The sequence below is a fragment of the Podarcis muralis genome, chromosome 7 (assembly GCF_964188315.1).
Source record: "Podarcis muralis chromosome 7, rPodMur119.hap1.1, whole genome shotgun sequence".
In the NCBI taxonomy this organism is placed as follows: domain Eukaryota; kingdom Metazoa; phylum Chordata; class Lepidosauria; order Squamata; family Lacertidae; genus Podarcis; species Podarcis muralis.
The window spans coordinates 18,318,686-18,337,534 of NC_135661.1; the positions used below are offsets into that span (position 1 = coordinate 18,318,686).

Genomic DNA, 18,849 nt, shown 5'->3' on the forward strand with positions numbered 1-18,849 from the left:
TCCCTACTTTAAACGATTTCATTTATGTGCACAGGGACACGGATCATAACCCCCGTGTTAAGGGGGTGAGGAATGCCTGTACTCAGACACTAGGAGACAGGAATGAGGGTGGATTTCAGATGGGAAACTGGTGTGTGGCTTCTCTCCAGATTGGGAACACATTCCAGATTAAGGCTCTGCACAGCTGCATCTCCTTTAAAAAAAAAAAAAAAGTCTGATGCCAGAAACTGTGTGGCAAGAGGGCTCAAAAGTTGCAGGACCACGGATAGCACCAAGGGTGCAATTTGCTCCCACAAAAGTTGAGAACAGACCAAGGGCTTATCCATACTCATCTTTTGTGCTGCTCTTTTAGGCACAGGTCCGTGCTTAAAAGTTCTGTGTCCGAGCATGCGTGCTTTGTGCCCCAAAGTTTTCCCCACCAAAACCTGCTCTTTAGCACTCAATTGGAACAAGCATCAATTTGGATTTTCTGTTGACTGCTGTTTGCTCTTAGCTTTAAGGAGTGGGTTTTTGCAGGGAAAGCTATGGTGGGGGGGTCACCCAGACACAGAGCATTAAAGCACAGACCATGCATGAAAAGAGCAGAAGAGTGTGCAGAAGCCCCAAGCCTTTTGGAACCTTCATCCCCATGTTGATAGCGGTGGATTCTTAAAGTTTCATCTCTCTGGCCTGAAGATGGTCACTCATCCTCTCTCTAATGGGTTCCCTCCTAGTTTTCTCCCTGTGCCATTGGACCAGTGAGGTCCTGTGGGAGGTGCCCGACTCCTCAGGCTCCAGGGAAGCTGAGCACGAGGACAGAGCTCTGGCCCTATGGGCACAAAAGGACATTTTGAGGGTTCATGTCCATCAGCTTCATTGGTCTGAATCCCAGCAGCAGATCTGGTTCCTTAACTCAAGACTCTGTATCCTCTAACTCTTGATTGCTGCTAAACAGTGGCCAGTTGGTGTCATATCGCACCAGTTCTTAAAGACTTGCACTGCTTGCCAATATAGTTACCCTCTGAATTTTCAAGGCCTTGAACAACTCAAGATCTACATACCTGAAGGAGTGTCTGTCCGAATAGACCTGTCTAGGTGTTAAGATGGGACATGGACACCTTCCTCAATGTCTTCCCATAACCAGGAGGCATTCATTGTGCAGTGATGCCAGAGAAGAGCACCTTCACAGTGGCACCCAGACTGTGGAACTCACCCTGCCCTCTGAAATTCATCAGATGCCAGCTTACAACACAATTTTATTGTGACCTTCCTAGAGCACTTTGGCTATTGAAGAGGCTGTAGATATGTTAAGTCAACAAATGAAGCAGGCCTTTAAAAAAAACAAAAACCACAAAAACTGAAAACACCATAATGTGTAATTTTATCCCTTAGTAATTTATGCAAAAGTCTCGGTAACTTAATATACATGTATCACCACTGTCGATTATGAACTCTTTTTAATTGCTTTGTTGGTTAATAGCTTCCACTGTTATGGAACATGAGCATTAATTCATTTAGGTTTCTTTGGTATCAACAGACAGGAGGGGTGTGTTTTATCCCTCCCTGCTGTTCAAAACCAACTCCGTCATATCATACGCTGCACAAGCTGTGTTTATAGCAAAGCAGTTGCAGTAGTTATCCATTTGTAAGGTTTCATTATCTGTCGCAGCAAAGCCTTTGTCATAAAGCAAAGGAGAAGAAAATGATAGCAGCTTGTAAAAATGGGAGCTCAAGGTGCCCTGTGTTTTGTAGTAGACACGTGAAGTTTACAGGCACATACACAGAGGCAAGTATTATTTACCATTCTGTGATGCTGCCCGTCAGCAACAGGGAGAGTTAAAAGTTTGCTGCAGGCTACTAGGAGGAAATTCCTACAGAGCAAAAAAGATAATGAATGATAGCAATGTTCTGCAATTATTCAGGAAGTCTTTTGTGGCAGTTAGAAGAAATGAAAGAGTCAGGTGAGTTATTTGCAATAATTCTCTGTAAAGTTCAGGGCAATACATTGCAGACTTTGTAAAAGAAGGAGAAACATTATGTGTGGAATTGTTGTTGGCATCTGTCTGTCTCAAAAAACAATGGAGTGCACAGAGGAGACTGCGGCCAAGATGGCGGAAGTGGAGCAGAAGAAGCATACTTTCCGGAAGTTCACCTGTCGGGGTGTTGACCTTGACCAGCTCCTCGGCATGTCCTACAAGCAGCTGATACAGCCATACAGCGCCTGCCAGCACCAGAGGCTCAACCGCGGCCTGCGCCGCAAGCAGCACTCCCTCCTCAAGTGGCTGTGCAAGGCCAAGAAAGAGGCCCTGCCCATGGAGAAGCCAGAGGTGGTCAAGACCTACCTGTGACCCATGATTATCCTTCCAGAAATGGTGGGCAGCATGGTTGGCGTGTACAATGGGAAGACCTTCAACCAGGTGGAAATCAAGCCTGAAATGATTGGCCACTATTTGGGAGAGTTCTCCATCACTTACAAGCCCGTTAAGCACAGCTGACCTGGAATCGGGGCCACCCACTCCTCTCGCTTCATTCCTCTGAAGTAAGGGGATTTGGGAAGAGTTGTCTCTCTCATGTAAATAAAAGGGTTTCCCAACAACAACAACAACAAAACAATGGAGTGCACCTCCAGATTCTCCGGATTCAGCATTGTTATTGATTAGCATACTATAGTTCTACTTTTATTTGTTTTTATTAATGGCTTGGGGAATGCACAGTATAACTAAAGTAAATCAGAGACACCCAGGAAGCCTATAACCCTAGAAGATGGCTCTTTTGTGACCTCACAGGCGCTCTTGGGTCAAAGGCTATCAATTATGCAATCCAGTCAACCTTCCAGTTTGACAGGCTCAGTGCTTCTGTTCAACACTCTAAGTTGCGCCCTGTAAATGCACATGAATTTTTTAACTGTAATTTGCAATTAGTTTCATTGTAAGTCTGCTCCACAAAATAAGGCTCTAACAAGCCGCCAACAGGGGTAGTCATCACTTCTGTGACTTCAAGCTACTCTTGTGTATTTTAGACCCCAGGTGAACTAACTTTCTCCTGCTTGTGCCTGGAAGCAACTTAGCAACAGCATCAGCTTCGAATGGCATTAATTCTCCTCATGCTGTATTTAAACTGTGAAGTGCTGTGCTAATTTCTTCTTTAATTTGAAGAGTGTGTGAATACCATCATCAAGGCAACATTAATTCTCTCGCTCCTTAGGCTCAAGGGGAATGAATTCTCCTTAGTCTCGCAAAGCAAAGATTCAGCCAGGGCTATACAAAGGAATGTAAATACTGTACAGCTTCTCAAGCATTTTTGGGAAGCAAGATGACAACCTAAAAATGCTGGGAGGATGGCCTGGTTCTGCACACTTACTAGACTTTCACCACTTGGTATTCCATGGTCATAAAAGAGGGCCTTTGAAAAGCATTTCAGCTATTCTGAAACTGCACCCTGCAATATGTAGGGGTTGAAACCTAGAGAAACACTGCTTCCATTCAGAATTGGCATATACAAATGAATAGATACGGTGGCTAAAGAGGCTTGAATGTTTTGAATGATTAAGCAGGAAACTCAAGGAGAATGTAAACTAATAAAATGCACTGAACCAAAGAGGCCTGGAATGGCCTCAAGGAGATTCAAACAGTCTGGCTTATCTGCCCCTTTTGAAAATATAATGTTGGATTTCCTCACCATGATGTCCCAGATAAAGCTACAGAAATTTAAATGTACAATATTAAAATCAGCTTTAAACAAATTACAGCCAAGAGACATGCGTAGGTCCTAACACACGCATGCGCACACGCACACACAAATATATATGTATCAGGTGTAAAGAGGTCTGTCTTTGAGCACATCAGGAGAAGAGTTAAATCGCAGTGTCAGTTCCCATGAGGCTGGTCCCTCTCTAAGTCATTCAAATGTTCCCACAGCCATACAGGAGCTTGCTGATATATAAGCAGTTCCTTATATACCCGTGTGAAAAATCTAAAGCAGCCTCACCTCTGCCTTGACATGTGTGACAAGCATGGTTGTTTTCTGGTGCATTGTTGGCCTTACTTGCCTTTGGGGGGGGGGGAATGGGGAGATGCTCTTAAAAAGCATCTTTAGCACCGATATACCCATGATACTTCCAGGTTTGAACACATGTCTGCAAGAGGTCCTTCTCAGTAACAATAGTGGTTCCCAAACATTTTTCCAATTGAAAATGGTTGGTGATCTTGGAGGGACCACTTCATGATTTTTCTACAATTGCAATGCACTGTGCTGGATGCCGCATGCTTTTTAACTGTATTTTTATTGTTTCTTTCATTTTCTTACTTTGAAATTGTTATGTACCAAGCTTGGATCCTAGAACAATAGGCAAGTAGGATTCTAGAATGCAACAACTGACTGGCTTACAGGAAAAGACCAGTCAGGCTCCAGGAGGGAAGCAGAATCAGCCAATCAGATGGAACTCATTGTGTAAATAATGTACAGTGGTGCCTCGCAAGACGAAAAGAATCCGTTCCGCGATTTTTTTCTTCTAGCGGTTTTTTCGTCTTGCGAAGCAACCCCATTGGCGGCTAAGCGGATTAGCGCTATTAGCGATTTAGCGCTATTAGCGGCTTAGCGGGCTTAGCGGCTAAGCTGTTAAAAGGCTATTAACAGCTTAGCCACTTTGAAAAAGGGGGGGGAAGCGGGAGGGAAATGGCGAGACTCGCAAGACGTTTTCGTCTTGCAAAGCAAGCCCATAGGGAACTTCGTCTTGCGAAGCGCCTCCACGACGGAAAACCCTTTCGTCTAGCGGGTTTTCCGTCTTGCGAGGCATTCGTCTTGCGGGGCACCACTGTATATAAAAGCCTGAGGTTTGGGGGGCAATCCAATCACTGTTTTACAAGCTGCAATAAAGAGCATGAAATCACTACAGGACTCTGAGTATATTTCAGCAATTTTAAAGGTAAAGGTAAAGGACCCCTGACAGTTAAGTCCAATCATGGACAACTCTGGGATTGCCGTGCTCATCTCGCTTTCAGGCCGAGGGAGCCGGTCTTTGTCCACAGACAGTTTTTCCAGGTCATGTGGCTAGCATGACTAAGTCACTTCTGGCAAAACCAGAGCAGCGGACGGAAACACCATTTACATTCCCACCAGAGCAGTACCTATTTATCTACTTGCACTTTGACATGCTTTTGAACTACTAGGTTGGCAGGAGATGGAACCGAACAACAGGAGGTCACCCTGTCGTGGGGATTCGAACCGCTGACCTTCCGATTGGCAAGCCCAAGAGGCTCAGTGGTTTAGACCACAGCACCACCCACATCCCAATTACTTTGCATTTTACTATATTACACTTTGTGCTCCATAGATTTCAAACTGCAGTACAATAAAATGCAATATAAGAAATAAAAGAAGCAGTACAAATACAGTTTAAATAAATATGAATATTTAATGTGTACACACCATGGACCACTTGACTGACACTCACAGACCACTTGTGGTCCATGGACCACAGTTTAGGAACCCCTAGGTTACAAGCTGGGTTCCCATTTGTGCAATGCTTTCCTCTCACACAGAATCTACATTGGGGCCTTTCAAGCAAAGACCATTTTCATTTCCCCCAGCTTGACTTTTCTGAGCTTAATGCGGTATTTCAAGCCGATGTTCTTTATTCAGCTCTTTCATTGATTGCTCTTTTATATAACGTATCTCTCTTTTTATGTGAACCATCCTAGAAATGCTCATTCATTCATTCAGTGAATGCCTTTCCTATTAATACATTGATTAATGAATCGAGTTTCAGGGCCATCTCCTGAGTCTCTGGAAGTCACATCTGCTCGCTGGTGGTGAATACAAATTGTTCCTAACATCCATCCAATTAAGGGCATATGAATAAGCATTACATCTGAAATCCTGTCCATGCTTCTTAAGAGCATTTATCTACAGCAGGATGCACAGTTGGGTCCCCAGATAGCCCTCCAACACCATTATTATTATTATTATTATTATTATTATTATTATTATTATTATTATTAGCAGCAGCAGCAGCAGCAGCAGCAGCAGCAGCAGCAGTAGAAGCCATTTCATTACAGTAAACGGGGCACTGCTCTACCCTGTTTTACATATCACTTGGGAAGACAGGCAAACTAACGCCAGTGTAGTGGAAGAAGCAAAGAGCACCAGTGTTACAGCAATGATTCTTCAACATCAACTTCGTTGGACTGGTCATGTTGTGCAGATGCCTGATTATCATCTTCCAAGCAACTACTCTATTCCGAACTTAAAAATGGAAAGCGTAATGCTGGTGGTCAACAAAAGAGGTTTAAAGACTGTCTCAAGGCAAATCTTTAAAAAATTGTAGTATAAACACAGACAATTGAGAAACACTGGCCTGCGAGCTCTCCAACTGGAGAACAGCCTTTACCAAAGGTGTCATGGGCTTTGAAGATGCTCAAACTCAGGATGAAAGGGAGAAATGTGCTAAGAGGAAGGGACGCTTGGCAAACCCTCACAGTGATCAACTCCCATCCGGAAGCCTATGTCCCCACTGTGGAAGGACATGTGGATCTAGAATTGGCCTCCACAGTCACTTACGGACTCACTGTTAAAATCATGTTTATGGAAGGCAATCTCACTCGGCTACGAGTGATGGCCAAAGAAGAAGAAGCTCCACCAACCTCAGTCTGCCCTCAGCTAGCCTCCCACCTGCCCTGCCTTTCTCACATATAATCAAGGAAGGGGTGGTTCTGCCTGTTATTGGCTCTGCCTTCACCTCCTGTTGCTCTCCCTGCCTTCTGCCCTTCCCATCCCAAAGGGCACCAGCCACCACTGATCATAGGCTATTATAAAATAGGCTTCTAAATGGCTTATCTACCAGCAGTGGCCAGATTTGGGGAGCCACCCACTAAAGTGTGTCACTTGATGTAGCCTTTCCTTGCAAGGAAGAGTCTCCAGTTTCCCCTTTGGTCTAATTATGATTCCTGCTCATGCTAAGGGCCACGTTTTATGTGATCTGGTTTGCCAAAATCTGGGGCAATCCACACACACACAAAAAGCTCAGTAGAGACTAGGACTCCTGAGTTTCTGGTCCTTGTGCTTAATAAATGTTCTAAATAAAGGGAGCTTCACCGCTGTTCTTCATGCAACACGCCTTCGGTTCAGTCAAGCCACTTCCCCCATGCCCAGCTCCACAAATACAATCAAAGCTGGATCAGAAAACACAAGATAGGCATCCGGCAGGCTGTTTATTCAGTAAACAGCTGCAGAGTGGTTTGCTCTCCATTCTTTCCAGTGACACGGCTTGGCAAGAAGCCGGGCCAGCAGTAAGCACCATGCTATTACAACAGGAGAGCAAGGTAAATAAGGTGCCCTGAGGCAAAAAGGCCTCGAGGTCAGACGTGGAACAACGGAGACACAGATCTATGCTTTATAGAGACAAAACCATTTCAAGGGATGGATGAATCAGTTTGTTTCCTGTCAGTGTCACTCATGTGCTTATTCATAGGTCTGTTTCACCCTGCTCCACATTAATCTGTTTTTTTCCTCTCTCTCTCTCTAAAAGATCATGAAAATTCACATTTACACATCTTTGAATTTACAAAATGCACCTTTATCTAAAAAAAAAATGCTTTCATAAACATATTTTGCTACAGTTTATGAACTACAGAATATGAACCAGAGACCTTCTACATACAAATCATCTGTTCTGCTGCTGTGCTCTGCAGATCTCCCATCTTCTCTCTTCCCCACCCTAACTTAGCCAGGCACATATCTGGCACACACACACACACAAAAATCAACATGGAAACTTTTAATAGGTCACAGCAAATATGCCACCATTTTGCTATTCCCCCCACTCCCCTTTAATTATCATCAGCACTAAATAAAAAAAATAAATGGCACGATGCCAGACTCCCAGAATGAGAAAATCCTAATCTACAAATCATTCCAGGAGGAAGTTAATTTAATGGGAAAAACTAGTGGGTGGCAGTAGGTGGATAAGGGGAACTTAGTTGAGTTGGTTACAGTGTGGTGCTGATAACGCAAAGGTTGCAGGTTCGACTCCCATATGGGACAGCTGCATATTCCTGCATTGCAGGTAGTTGGATTAGATCAGGCATAGGCAAACTCCCGCCCTCCAGATGTTTTGAGACTACAATTCCCATCATTCCTGACCACCAGTCCTGTTAGCTAGGGATGATGGGAATTGTAGTTCCAGAACATCTGGAGGGCCAGAGTTTGCCTATGCCTGGATTAGATGGTACTCAAGGTCCCTTCCAACTCTATGTTTCTATGCTATTAGGGGCAGAACATGAGAAAGTGTCCTAGGAACCTAACCTGCATTCTGGGCTACGTGAACACGACACACTAAAAAAACAACACATTGCTTCCCCAGAAAGAGTGCTGGGAACCTCGTTTTTTCAAAGGAACTGGGAACTGTAGCTCTGTGGGGGTGGGGTACAGTTTACAGGGGAAAGTGGCCTGCTTTAAACATATGCCTTAGAGAGTCACTTCACCAAAGAAATATGTAAACAGTATTTATATCCTGCCCTTCCTCCAAGGAGCTTTGGGTGGCACACATGGCTCCTCTCTCCATTTCATCTGCACAACAGCCCTGCAAGATTGGTTACGCCGAAAGAGAGCTGGTGCCAAAGTTGCCCAGCAAGTTTTGTGGCCAAATAGACACTTGAGGCCAGATGTCCCTGATCCATGCCGAACGGTCAGCAACCACACCATATTGGCGCCCATGTGCCATTTGATTTCCCTTTTGGCTGCATTCAGGGCCTCACCCTGCAAAATCACACCAGCTCGCCTGACCCTGCAGAACCACACCAGCATCGATTCTCCTGTTACCAGTTTTAAACAGGTTCCCGTCCCCTTAGCAAGTGCTGTCCAGACTTTCCTTCCTTTGGGCACCTTGAAGGCCAGCAACTTAGGACTCAAACAAGCAAGTCATCAGAAGATCTACTGATAAAAAGGTTGCGTCTTACCTAATCTCTCTCTCTAGCTTTTGGTTTAAAGGGTTGCCATGAACCCAAATGCTTCAGAGGACTCCCAGGGAAAGCAACAGAACATCAGAGATCCTCTTTGAGGAGAAGGAAGCAAGCGCGTTTAAGAAGGGAAGGATCCACCCAAGTGGAACTCCTCGGTCTTCTCCAAGTTAGAGAACCAAAAGCGATGGTGTTTTCAGCTCCTTGTCGTACTGCTTTCCGTGTTTCATTACGTTTCCAGATAAAGAGCAAAGGCCAGAGACAGAAGGTTCTGTTGCAACCATAAACGCTACCGAGCTGTTCCTGTAGGAGCTTGTTAGAGGTTGCCAAACTCGCTTTTGCTTCAAAGAGGGGAAGAAGTGCTAGCAGTACAAAAACCAAAAGACATCTAGAGAGAAATTGGTGGCGGGGTGGGGAGAGAAATGTACAGAGCACATACCTCAGTTTCCACTCTTTTTCATTGGACAGAGAGTGCAGCTTCAATGATTCTGTCTCCTGTGCATACACGGTGTCTCCCATGTAGAAATCTCAAAAGAGAGAGAGAGAGAGAAAGCAAAAGCTCCTCCCATGTATATTTTGCATAAGGAGGGCCCGGAGATTACAAAGCAACTTTTTATCGTCCTTGTTCCAACAGCTCCAAGGTAACAAGTTCTGACGGAGGAGGAGGAGGCCAAAGGCAAGCAGAGGGAGTTTACCGGCCTTAGGTGGACTTCATTCTGCCTCTCGCTCTCTCTTGTTTTCAAACAAACGGGAACTTGTTCTTCAGGTTGGGAGCTGAAAGAAAACTGTTTGTGGCTATATTCGAGCGCGGTGCTGCCTTGTGCACCGGCGGGCTGGGGATGATAAAAGGCATGTTCTGTTAACTCGCAGGCTCCCACGTGGGCGGTCAGGTTAACCATTAGCACACAGACGGGATGGGCTTGGAGTTTTGGACTTCCTCATCCCGCTGCCAGGGGTAGTCGCTCCTTCGCCAGGTCTGTTGTAGCAACAGCGAAGAGAAGGAAAGAAACAAAACAGGTTTTCATATCTGCAGTAGTTCAACGCAAACATCTGGCATTGAAAGCTTATTCTGCATCCTTATTATACATTTATTATTTTAAGGGGTGTGTGCGGTGCTGCACCATAATGCTCTGCATGTCGAAAAGCCCAGGTTAAATCTCCCAGTGTCTCTAGTTAAAAGGATCTCAGGTCCTGCCAAGACTTTGGAAATACTTTGCCAGTAGAAGCAGACGAGACTGAGCTAGACGTAGGCAGTACTGCATGCAAATCATGTATACAAAGTGAATATGTGCAGCTTTATTATATCTGTATAAAAACCATGTGTTCAGTTCATGGGGTAGAGCCGAAGTTTAGTGGTAGAGCATCTGCTTTACATGCAGAAGGTCCCAGGTTCGGTCCCCTCAATTTCCAGGTAGGGATGGGAATCTTCCCTGCCTGAAACACTGGAGACCTACTGCCAGTTAATGTAAAGGTAAAGGGACCCCTGACCATTAGGTCCAGTCGTGACCGACTCTGGGGTTGTGGCGTTCATCTCGCTTTATTGGCCAAGGGAGCTGGCGTACAGCCTCCGGGTCATGTGGCCAGCATGACTAAGCCACTTCTAGCGAACCAGAGCAGTGCACGGAAACGCCGTTTACCTTCCCGCCAGAGCAGTACCTATTTATCTACTTGCACTTTGACGTGCTTTCAAACTGCTAGGTTGGCAGGAGCAGGGCCTGAGGAACGGGAGCTCACCCCGTCACAGGGATTCGAACCGCCGACCTTCTGATTGGCAAGTCCTAGGCTCTGTGGTTTAACCCACAGTGCCACCTGCATCCCTTGCCAGTCAGTGTAGACAGTACTAAACTAGATGGCCCAATGGGTCCAAGGCAGGTTCTAACATTCCTACAGGGACACCAGTTGTCTCAGAGCTTCATTCAGGTGGTCTCTGTGGTTGTGGTTCAGGCGGGGAACATATTCATATTGATTTTCAATTACCTCTTTTATATTTTATATTCTGTTTCACTGTGTTACCATTTTAATTTCACGGCATTCAAACTGTAATATGAGAACACACATAAGAAATAAAAGGATATATTTAAAATAGATGAATAAATGAGTAAATTAAGTTAATTCAGAATATGCAGAAAATATTTTTAAAAAACCAAAGTTAAGGACCCGCAGAAAGAGGGGGAAGGAAGTCGAGTTTTGAAATGTTAATATGATTGTAGAATTATTGAAATGTATAAAACTGAAAGCCATAAATAAAATTAATAATAGTAATAGTAATACTGTAGAAAGGATTTTGAAGGTTGGCTGTGTTTCAGTTTGTGTACCATTTTGCAACGTGCAGATTTGGCAGGTTCATCATGTGCACTAAATTGAATTTTCCTAATTCTCACAGACGCACTGCTCTCAAATAAAACTAAGGCCCAGTTTCCGCTTGGGCAGGTGGATACATGACTCGCATTCCAGGTACATTCTTTTGCCCATGAGTGCCCATTGTCAATATCCAGGTAACACAAAAAGCTAGGCTGCATACATACCATACATTTAAAGCACATGACTTCCCCCAAAGAATTCTGGGAACCATAGTTTACCCTTCCCTAAAGTATCATTCCCAGCACCCTTAAACTACAGTTTCCAAAAATCTTTGTATGGAATGTACACTATTCTAGAAAGAGTGAATCCACTGGCAGAACAGTAAAGCATAGCTTTCAACATTGGCCATCTCCATAGTAGGGCATTATCTCACGACATATAACTCTGGTCTGATGTTTATTTGTGGGTGGCCTGGAATACAGACTCCCATTCTCCCCACCCCCGGTCATCATCTTCATTGTTATTCCACTGCTTGCCACCCACACCAGCTGGTGGAGCATTGACAGAAAATATTATTGGTGTGTTGTTTTGCCCTGGCCCTCCCCAGTCACTCCTCCCTCAGTTAGTTTTGGGGATTAAACCGCAGTTTGCTTGTCTGCAAGATCTGGGGTTACACAGTGCTCTGAGTGGGGTGGGAAGGGGCTTCCCAGTCTTTCAATACATTAAAACAATTCCCAGCCTTCATCTTCCAACTGATACAGAACTTCAGCTTAAAGCATCCAGGGATCAGATTGCATTGCTGAAGGCAGGGGAGTCCTGAACCCCTTCTCGCTTTTCACCAAAAACAAACCCATCCAAGAGTCCCTGCAATATCAAAGGAGGTTTTGTTTTTATTTTTTTAATAGCAGGAAGCAACAGGGAGACCCTTGTTTCTTCTTTATCCACAGTACAACCAGGAGCGCTGGGCACCATGAGTTCCTATCACCACATCTGCAGATCACTTGGATGCAATGCTTGTTCAAGACAGAGCTATAATTTGCAATGAGGTTTGCAGGGGGATCTGTAGCACAGCAAGAGGAGATCTACTTATTGCAACGCCTGGACTTGGGACCATTTCATATTCCTTCCTGCCTGCTGCAGCAAACTCTTGGAGAAGTTTTAATTAAAAAAAACAGTGAAAAGAGGCTGAGGAATAATTTGGCATGCACGCACCAGCAGCACAACAGGAATTATGGGTGCTTTAAGTTGAGAAAGCCGAGGGTAAGAAATTATAGAAGGACTGAAGGGGAAAGGACAATAAACAGACCCTGACCCAGACATTTATTTTATTATTACAGGTCTCGTGCAAATCTCATATGAGCGGCAAACAGAAGCCGGAGTGTGGTAATAGAGGACTTTCTGATCGGAAGGTTAGCGGTTCGAATCCCCGTGATGGGGTGAGCTCCCGTTGCTCGGTCCCTGCTCCTGCCAACCTAGCAGTTCGAAAGCATGTCAAAGTGAAAGTAGATAAATAGGTACCACTCCAGCAGGAAGGTAAACGGTGTTTCCGTGCGCTCTCTGGTTCGCCAGAAGCAGCTTAGTCATGCTGGCCACATGACCCAGAAGCTGTACGCCGGCTCCCTCAGCCAATAAAGCGAGATGAGCGCTGCAACCCCAGAATCGGTCACGACTGGACCTAATGGTCAGGGGTCCCGTTACCTTTACCTTACTGAAACATGACCACTATGTCCATTTCAGTTTCTCTGTCTTTCATTTTCCACCCCAATGTTAAGTTCAGTTCTCCACATTTCCACAACAGTTTGCGTTACACACACACACACAATAATTCAACGGCAAACTAGTGTGAATTTTTCCAAACGTACACAGTTCTGTATGCAACTCTCTCTAACATACGCGTTTTTGCAAAATGGTTTCCCAGACATTATATAATATTTTATATGTCTTTTTTCCCCACCAGATAGATACATTTTCATGTACGCCTTACCCTACTGTGTACATTTTTGTCTGCGGTAGTTGGCTGGAGAAACTGCAATGCAAAATTCGAAGAAGTGTAAATTTCAAAGGATGGCTGTGTTTTGGCTCGCTTATTGTTTCAGAAAGTGCCAATTTTGAATGCAAACTGGATTGGATTTCTCTCCCCCACCCTGCCATTCCTAGTCACTCGTGGCACATGACAAACTGGCCACCCAAAAAATAATGTGCTACGGCCTGTCCACAGTGGCAGGGACTGCCAAGGTACAGCAGGTTGTTTTTTACTTTTGGGATTTTCTGCGGAAAGGTGAAATTTGGACAAAATGTAGAAAAAGCACAAGATGCCATTTTGATGACGGCAACATCATGTGGCCAGTACAAAAAGAACAAAACATTAGAGCTTAATCGGCACCAAGTCCATAATAAGCTGCTGTGTGCAAGCGCGTTCCCCACTCCACAAATGTCTTAATTCATCGCCTGGTAAGGAGGACTACAAGAAAGCCCCAGTTCCTGGTGTTGCAACAAGCAAATTGCTCATCAATCAGGTTCCCTCTCGCTGCTACAGGTTCCCTCTCACTGCTACAGAGCCCAGAAACCTCTTTGCAAATTATAGCTCTGCCCTCACCTAGCATCAGGCTGAGCATCCCATAGACAGAGCTGTAAATCATCCCGCCTCCAAGTCAGAGCACTGGAGTTGCTTAACAGCTTGGAAGTGGCAGCCTGGGAAAGTATACGCAGAAGGTGTCCAATTAAAAAGAGAAATTGCTTACAACCAAATATATTGCAAGAACACCAGAGAGTTATGGCCCCGCTTCCCCTGCCAATTAAAGGAAGGAATTTCCTAAAATCGGAATCCATTTTCAAACGAACCTCTAAGACGTCATAATTGTGTTACATAGGAGGTTGTCTTCTGCTGATGGGGCCCATTGGTCCATCTAGCTCAGTATTGTCTGCACTAACTGGCAGCAGCTCTCTGCAGCTTCAGGCAGGGTTCTCTCCCAACCCTATCAGGAAATGCTGGGGATTGAACCCGGGGCCTTCTGCATGCAAGGCAAATACTCTACCACTGAGCTACCACCCTTCCCTTTCCCCCCGGTTTTTCGTCGAACGCTCACTGTTTCCCTCTGCCCTACTTCCCCTGCTGCTCACATCATAACTAAAATATCAATAGGCAAGAATCAAAAGGGAGAAATGCAAAATACTTGGGGAGGGGATCTAAAGGATGCAGGATTCGCATCAGCACTCAGCATCCTTTAGAGGCTGCCTTGGCCCGAAAGCCCAGCAGGACTGACGTCTGCCTTTCTTCTCTTTTTAACACAGTAAATCTCATTGGCCCCTGCTATCTTAAGTTTCGACAGCGCCCTGAAAGACAGCTCAACTTAGATCCCATCTGCGTCTTGCATGTGAAACAGCATCATGCCACTATAAACACTCATGGCTTCCCACCCCCCAAGGAATCCTGGGAACTGTAGTTTGTTAAGGGTGCTGAGAGTTCTTAGGAGACCCTTATTCCCCTCAGTGAGCGGGAATTCCTATAGTGGTTTTTAAAAATCTATCCATCTTCCCAGGGTACTTTGAAAACTGTAGCTCTGTGGAGAGAATATGAGTCGCAGCACTCCTTAAGGAACTACTACAGTTTGCAGGATTCTTTGAGGGAAGCCATGGCTGTTTAAAGTGGTGAGACACTGATTTAAATCCATATTGTGGATGGGGCCTTACAGGACATAGTCACGAGGGGGGGTCTTCTGCCTGGAGGTGTTGACATCAGTATAAACTAGGTTACCAGACATCCCTGGATTTGCAAATCTGTCCCCAGACAAATTCCGTCCCTGGAATGTCCCCAGATTTGCAAATCTGTTCCCAGGAAACGTGGCAGTGGCAGCCTCAGCAGCCCGGAGCCAGCCTGGTAGTGCAGTTGGCTCTGGCTGGCTTCAGGAGCTGCTTGCTGCTGCCACCACTGCCAAAGGCGAACCGGGGACATCCAGCAGTACAGATCTCCTTCCCCCTTCCCCCTTTGTTTTGACTGATGGGGGAGGCTCAGGAGTCGTGGGCAGGTCGCCGTTGCCCAGGAAGGGCACAAGGCACACAGTTTCTCTGCCAGGCACGATGCAAAGCCCTTCTTTCGCACCCTGTGAAACATAAATGTGCAGAGTTTTTTTAAAAAACTGGGCAACGACCACCCGCCCATAACTCCCGATCCTCCCCTGATCAGTCAAAATAAAGCGGGAAGGGGGCAGGAGATCGGGGGAGGCTCAGGAGTCACGGGCATGCAGCACACTGTTGCCCAGTTTTTTAAAAGCTCTGCGCATTTATGTTTCACAGGGTGTGAAAGAAGGGCTTTGCACCTTTATACAATATGCATGTGTGCTTGGGCCCAGGGTGTTTTGCCTCACCATCCCCACTACTGACTCCCTGTTGCTACTCAGCTTCAAAAAAAAAAAAAGTGTCCCTGGATTCACTGAAAAAAAATCTGGTAACCATAGTATAAACACCCATCAACCCAGTGTCCCCAAATATGGAGGCAGTCCTGCTTAAAGCATGCACCAGATCTCTCCCACCCACCCGCCAACCCTCAATCTTGAAAGGAATGCCGATGCCTCAGCCTCATTCCAGAGATGTGTCAACAACACTGATTATAAAATCCCCAGACGAAACACGACCCTGAGAAGAGTGAGGTGTGAGAGTCATTGACTGATGCAGAGCTTTTGCCCTGGAAGCGGGTGGTGAATGCTTTAGCTCCAGGTCTAGATACTTAAAGGATATCCCTTCGTTCCTGGGGAGTTTTAAACCCCAGAGCTGCAGAGATTCACCAAAACTGTGCCACGTCCCCAAGGTTTCCTTGTTTTTTAGGAACTACTGGCATAAAATAGGTGTGCTGGCATTAAGATGAGCCAGCTTGGTTAAACCAATGCCCCATCTAGTTCAGCATCCTTTTCTTGCAGTGGCCAGCCAGGTGTGTGTCAGAAGTCTGCAAGGAGGACTACTGACAGCACTCTCCCCTTCTGTGGTTTCAAGCAACCAGGATTCAGAAGCCTGCAAGCAGGACATGAGTGCAAGAGCCCTCTGCCCACCTGCAATTCCCTGTTAACTAGGATTCAGAGGCATAACGCCTCTGACAGTGGAGGTAAAGCATAGAGGTGATGTCCACTGCTTTCAAGGCTTCTACATTTGGACATAAGCTTTGCTTGTGCAGGAATTTACACGTTCAGCCACCAATTCCACCCCCCACGGTTGACATTAAGTAAATAGGATAGACTCATAAAGTGGATTTGAGATCAATGTGTGCACCGGCAGAACAGCAGCACCCTGGGACTGAGTGAAAAATGGGCACTTGAGATTTTCCACCCTATTTGTAGGCGGCAAAATTGGAAAATGGAGAAGGGCGCATTCCACTGAATATATATACCCAAGGGTGCAAAATCTGTTCACAAAAGAAATTTTGTTTCTCAGTTAATAATGAATGAAAATACTGTCTGTTTGTACCAGAAGAAGTTAACTGCCCAGCCGATTCCTTTCAACAATATTAACTATATTGGTTTGGACTCAGAATTGTGTCCAGTACCCAACACTATTTGCCAGACAAAAAAAAAACCCCTTACATACATAGGCAGCTACAAGCTTCTCTCCTTGCTGTCTCTGATTGACAGCCAAAGCTAATAGGAAGTTGCCTTATACAGAGTCGGACCATTGGTCCAACTAGCTCAGTATTGCCCACACTGACTGGCAGCAACTCACCCAGATTTCAGGCAGAGCTCACTCTCCCAGCCATACCTAGAGATGCTGGGGACGGAACCTGAGACTTTCTGCATGCACATATCTTCCAACTTTTCTCCGATGAAAATAGGGACATCCTATTCCATGATGATGATGATACCCCAAACATCTGATTGAGCTGCTTCAGCCATTCTGGGTGGCTTCCAACATTTATTAAAACACAGTAAAACATTAAACATCAACAAAACTTCCCTATACAAGGCTGCCTTCAGATGTCTTCTAAAGGTTGTATAGTTATTTACCTCTTTGGCTCATGGGTGGCATAACTCCTTACCCTCCAATATTTCTCTGATAAAAATAGAGTAAAGGACCCTGACCATTAGATCCAGTCGTGACCGACTCTGGGGCTGTGGCGCTCTGGGGCAATGGGAGCTCACCCCGTCGCAGGGATTCAAACCGCCGACCTTCTGATCGGCAAGTCCTAGGCTCTGTGGTTTAACCCACTGCGCCACCTGTGTCCCAAAAATAGAGTAGGGATGTCCTAAGGAAAAGCAGGACAATCCGGGATCAAAACAGAAAACAGGACAGCTTCTGTAAATCTGGAAAAATAGGAACTCTTGGAGGGTCTGCATGCAGAGGAGATGTTCTAAAAATAAGATTCTAGTCTCCCATTATTCTAAATTAAGAGAGTTTTTTAACAGGAACAAAGGAAGTTGCCTTATAATGAGTCAAGACCATTTAACTCAATACTGTCTACATTGACTGGCCGTGGATTTCAACAGATTTTGAGAGGATACGCATTGCTTGCTGCTATCTTCTCCTTAATCCATTTGCTGAATAGCAAAGTTTAAACCTAAAGGAATCAGCATTCCCAAGTCACAGGCCCAAAGCAGGGAAAGGATAAGGGAAACATCCTTCTTGGAGCATAAAGCTACAATCTCAGCTGACACCACAGCTCGAAAGAAGCAGCTTAGCTTCTCTGGTTCATTTGATAACTGTAAAATGGGGCCATCACGGTATTACTCACTTGCTGTTGCGAGAATCACCAAGCCTGCAGCTGATTAACACCCTCAGTCCTATATCTGTTAATCCAGAAGTAAGGCCGAGATCGCCGCTTACTAAAAACAAAATAAGTATGCATTGATAAAGAACATTTCAGAGGTGAAGAGTCAGACAGCTAAAAGATTCTGAACAGGACTGTGCTTCGAATTGATGAGCATAATCATGCTCCAGAACAGCAGAAGGCAAAAACCTTAATCCTGGCAGCTGTTCTTTCCTGTGAGAGGTTGGGAGTCTTCCTCCAAGGTCTCAGTTTGAACACCATTCTAGGCAACTGTTGTCAATTCTATTATGATTAGGCAGGTGTTTATTGGCTAACAAGCTACACCTGTTTGGAGTTCCTTCTGCTTCACAGAGTCCTACTTTTTATTACAGAGTAATTTATTTCTCAGCTCTCTAGGGTAAGAGCCATAGCTCAGTGATAGAGCTATCTTGCAAGCAGAAGGTCCCAGGCTCAATTCCCAGCCAGTGGCGTCGCAACGGGGGAGCAGGTGCCATGTCTGGGGGGGTGACAAGAAGGCACCCCACGGGGGCTCACCCCGCCGCAACCACATGTGGAGGATCCTCTGTTCGTGGCTGCAGCCGTGAGCAAAGGATCCCAGCGCCGGCGGCAAACCACTATGTAAAGCGCATGTGTGGTGGCACCTAGAATCCCGGCACCGTTCGTATTGCACTGGAGCGGTAGCGCCGGCAAACCGCTATGTACAGCACATGTGCAGCGTCGCTACGTACAGCACATGCACTGTACGTAGTGACACTACACATGCGCCCTACGTAGCGACACCCCGCCCCAGGTGTCACAACACCTTCATTCGCCCCTCCTTCCCAGCATCTCCAGGTAGATTTAAGGAGATACTTCTGCCTGAAATAC

The 18,849-nt window shown here is 45.5% G+C and overlaps 1 pseudogene; it reads left to right on the forward strand.

The window, feature by feature from the left end:
• The first annotated feature begins 2,072 nt into the window (after positions 1-2,072).
• LOC114602563 (small ribosomal subunit protein uS19 pseudogene) lies at positions 2,073-2,537 on the forward strand (annotated as a pseudogene).
• Positions 2,538-18,849: the final 16,312 nt, after the last annotated feature.